The following is a 5,081-nucleotide window of genomic DNA, read 5'->3' on the forward strand; positions in this document are numbered from 1 at the left end:
TTTTTTGAGACAGTCTCATTCTGTCGCCCAGGCTGGAGTGCAATGGTGCGCTATCAGCTCATTGCAACCTCCGCCTCCCAGGTTCAAGCCATTCTCCTGCCTCAACCTCCCGAGTAGCTGGGATTACAGGCACCCACCACCAAGCTCAGCTAATTTTTGTATTTTTAGTAGAGACGGGGTTTTGCCATGTTGGTCAGGCTGGTCTCGAACTTCTCACCTCAGGTGATCCGCCCGTCTCGGCCTCCCAAAGTGCTGGGATTGCAGGCGTGAGCCACCACGCCTGGCTAGAATAAGAAATTTGAAAGTTATTCAAATATATATCCAATAACATTTGACCTGCATATCTAACTATTTTGAAATAAATGACAATTTTTGGTTTCAAGGCTTTTTATGTGTGTTGTTTAATAGAGATTTACTTCAGTATCAAGAAATTAATAAATATACATTCATTATATATTAACTCACATTTTAGACTAGAAGAAACCAATTTATTATTTAGCTTTTCTTTTGTTTTCTTCCCTTTCCCTTTCCCTTTCCTTTTCTTTTCTTTTCTTTCATTTATTTTGAGCTGGAGTCTCCCTCCGTCACCCAGGCTGGAGTGCAGTGGCTCTATCTTGGCTAACTGCAACCTCTGCCTCCTGGATTCAAGCAATTCTCCAGCCTCAGCCTCCCGAGTAGCTGGGATTACAGGTGCCTGCCACCATGCCCAGTTAATTTTTGTATTTTTTAGTAGAGATGGGATTTTGCCACATTGCCCAGGCTGGTCTCGAACTCCTAACCTCCAGTGATCCACCCACCTCAGTCTTCCAGAGTTCTGGGATTACAGGGCTGGCCAGATACTAAATTCTTTAAATAATTATATATCAATACATATTGGAATCATGGCTTTTTCATTAGGCTAAAGTAAACCTACAATGTGCTGAGAAATGCCTTATTAACAACAGTGTTAGGTACTAGGGAGTTTCAGTAATTTGTGGTTATAATTCCTATAAGCAATTTAATATATTATTAACATCTTTTAAACCATTAATTTCAGAAGATAATTATGAGGGAATTGTCTATGATTTTAGGCTTGGATTTCGATGGAGACTCCAGAAATGAACCCTTTCAGCTCGATAATACAATTGGTTTTTCACATTTTTAACCTTTAATTTCCCATACATACATTATTTCCCATTAAATAAAGATAAGATTGCAGTTTAAATTTCAATGTCTAAATATAGTGAAGTAGCAATAGAATAAAAAATATAATTTTAAAATGAACTGTAGCCAAGGGTATAGATGACAAAATATCCAAAGTATATATATTCACTATGAGTAAGAGAAGTGTTTTAGCTAAAACTATTGGTTTAAACATAGTAAATTCATGAAGAGATGCTTGTTCAAAGATTAATGTCAAAATATTAGTTATTTTAGTTTAATTATTTGTTTATTGTAAGGCAGGTTGAGTATTCATTATCCAAAATGCTTGGGACCAAAAATGTTTCAAATTTCAGATTTTGGAATATTTGCATTATATATTTGCCAGTTCAGCATCCCTAATCCAAAAATCTGAAATCCAAAATGCTCCAATGAGCAGTTCCTTTGCATGTCATGTCAGCACTCAAAAAGTTTCAGATTTGGGTGCATTTTGTATTTTTGCATTGGGAATACTCAACCTGTGTAAAAGAGTGACAAAGCAGGGTGAATTCCATCATTAAAAGCATTCTAAATACTTTTAGATGTATGTCATTTTCAACACCACAAACTACATCTTCTCAAGCAGCTCCTATTTCTGGGGTCCCTTAGACTATGAATTAATATGTAGAAAATCCTTACTATTCTAGACCGGGGGTGGACAAAATACAACCTGCAAGGCAAATCCCGCTTGCCTCTTGTTTCTGTATGGCTCAGGAGCTAACCACGTTCTTTACATTTGTAAATGGTTGAAAAAAAAAAAGTCAGAATGAGAGGTGAACATGGCAAAATATTAATTTTGAAGCCTAGATATAAGATATCAGTTGAAAAAAAAAAAAACAGATACTAAGTTACAGACGAGGCCGGGTGCAGTGGCTCACGCCTGTAATCCCAGCACTTTGGGAGTCCGAGGCGGGGATCACAAGGTCAGGAAATGGAGACCATCCTGGCCAACACCGTGAAACCTCGTCTCTACTAAAAAGAAAAAATTAGCTGGGCGCGGTGGTGTGCGCCTGTAATCTCAGCTACTCGGGAGGCTGAGGCAGGAGAATTGCTTGAACCTGGGAGACAGAGGTTGCAGTGAGCCGAGATCACACCACTGCACTCCAGCCTGGTGACAGAGTGAGACTCCGTCTTGGAAAAAAAAAAAAGTTACAGACGCCAAAGAGGAGGGAAACGTCCAATTCCTATCAGTGAAGAATTGTTTACGTGAGACTTGCTTGGCCGAAACCAAAATGGACATCAGCGTTGATGGCTTTTCTTGGAGGACTATGGTAATTAACCCAGAAAGTGTTTCAGTCTAAAATGATTCTCAAGGTTTTCTACTAGCAAACCAGGTGAGGGTGAGGGTTAGGATATGGGTTAGGGTTAGGTATTTGCCCTTATGTATTTTTAATGGTAACTCACTTAGAAAGATCCAGTAACCATTAACTACATGAAATTTCCCTGAAGTCATTTGGAGGTTTCCTAGGAAGGGCACTAGGGTAAAAGGATTAATCCATAATTAGGTTGCCTGAGGAAACAGCTCTAGGGAAAAAGCTGAATCATTATCTTTTAGTTTACAGTTGTATTTTTTTAGATGGAAATAGACAATAATTATGAATTCACCTCTATATATCCTTGGGGAAATCACAAAGATGGATTAATGGGCACCCTCCACTGATGCAGGCAGAAGAGCATTGAGAACAGGGCAGGGATGTGTCCACACAAAAGCAAGAACCCAGGCTCACCTGGACATGCTGTCTTCCGGGGAAGAAGGCAGTACCATGGCACTGGGAATCCTGGTGAAAAATTCCATCTCTCGAGTCACATTACTCCCATCTGGACTGGGACTCAGTATCTTGTATGAGTTGTCATCCTGAGATCTCCCTTCAGCCTCCTCATGGGAGGTTTCTGTAAACATAACTCCTGTTTTCTCTCTTCTGTTTCCTCTGTTCCTTCCTTCGCAAGAAACCAGGCCAACCATGGCAGTTGATAGTATGTTCTCCTCTGAGCTCTGCAGTACTTTCTACGTCACCCATTTTCCTCTTCATAACAATTAAGTTATTATGATAACCTAATTGATTCCTGTTCTTCTATGTTGAACACATACAGGAAAGTGCATGCCCCATCATTATACAGCTTGATGAACACTTGTGCACACACCCAGGTGTAAACACAACAGCAGAATATGACCAACACCCCAGAGCCCCCCTCATGTATCTTCCCCAACACTCCCTTCACTCCCTGCTCAAATTAAACGCGGTCCTGACATCACAGGCTCATTTGTCTTGTTTTTGAAGTTTGTGAAAACAGAATTATACAGCATATATTTTTGTGGGTATGTTTGGCCTCTTTTCCTCAGAATTGAGTGTGACTGTGTGTGTATGAAAGATTCATCCGTTTGGTTGTGTGAGGCAGTAGCTCTTTCATATAAAGTGCTGTTTAATGTCCTATTGTTTGGCTTCTGTGATGTCCACTGTTAGTGAACATTTGGATTGCTTCCAATGTTGGACTGCCCATAAGAATGCTGCCATGAATAGTTAGGTGTGTGTCTTGATGTGCAGCATGAGCTCCCATGTTGGTTGGGCATGTGCCTATGGATGGAATTGCTGAGGCTTTGGGTATGCACACACCCACACTCAGTAAATACTGTCACATTCTCAAAGAGGTTGAACCAATCTACATTTTCATCATCAGCACTGTCAACCTTTAGCCATCTTGGTGGATGTGTAGTGATATTCTGTTGCCTTAATTCACATTTTCCCCATTTCTAATGAAAATGACCATCTTCTCACATATTTGTTGATCATTTGGATCCCCTCTTTTGTGAAGTTTTGGTGTCTCTTGCTTGTTTTTTATTGGGTTGTCTGTCTTAATTGATTTGTAGAAACTATGGATGCATACTGGCTATAGGCTTTTTGTCTTTGATATAACCACTCCACCACTCAGTGGCTTGCCTTTTCACTCTCATAGTATTATCTTTTAGTCTTAAATTTAAAAACAGTTTTTAATTTTAATACAGTCTAATCTATCAATCTTTCTCTTTATGGTTAGTGCCCAAAAGAGCATTATTTCTATTCAATTTTCTCTATCCCAAAATCGTAAAGGCTTTTCTCTTATATAATTTTCTCAAAGTCTTGTTATTTGACCCTTCACATTTAAATAAACACTATACCTGGAATTAACTTCTGTGTATAACTCTTCAGGGAAGGGTTATATTTAATTTTTTTTCGTGTTGGTATCCAAATTATTCAAGCACCATCTACTGAAAAAAGAAAGAAATCTCCACTACTTTGCAGCGCTATTACTTTTACCGGAAATGGAATATCTATATGTGTGTGTCTGTATGCACCAATTATTCTATTTTTTCGGTCTCTTTGTTTATCATTGCACAAAAAACTGCCTTAATTCCTGAAGTTTTATAATAAATTCTGATATCGAGTAGACTAAGTCCTCCTGCCTTGTTCTTTTCATTAAAGGTTTCTTAGCTCTTCTTGGCCCTTTGTGCATCCACATAAATTTTATAATTATTTTGTTAATTACCACGGAAAATCCTGCTGAGGCTTTTATCAAGATGGCATTAGATTTATAGACCAATTCAGGGAAAATGAATATATTTACAATAATAACATTTCTAATCTATGAACATGGTATATCCCCCCAACTTATATCTTGATTTTTTCTCAAAAATGTTGTAGAGTTTTCTCTGCATAGCCCTTGTGCGTCTTTTAATGAAGTTTTAGTGTTAAATATTTTATATTTTGGGCTTTTGTAAGTGAATCTGTTTTAGTATTTCACTTTCCAACTGTGCTAATACATAGGAATATAATTGATTTTTTAAAATATTCACCTGTGTCTAACAACTCTGCTAAACTAACTTCTTAATTCTAATAATTTATGCTTTCTACATCAAAATATTATCA

This window comes from Rhinopithecus bieti, unplaced genomic scaffold (assembly GCF_001698545.2).
Source record: "Rhinopithecus bieti isolate Rb0 unplaced genomic scaffold, ASM169854v2 scaffold_1017, whole genome shotgun sequence".
Classification (NCBI taxonomy): domain Eukaryota; kingdom Metazoa; phylum Chordata; class Mammalia; order Primates; family Cercopithecidae; genus Rhinopithecus; species Rhinopithecus bieti.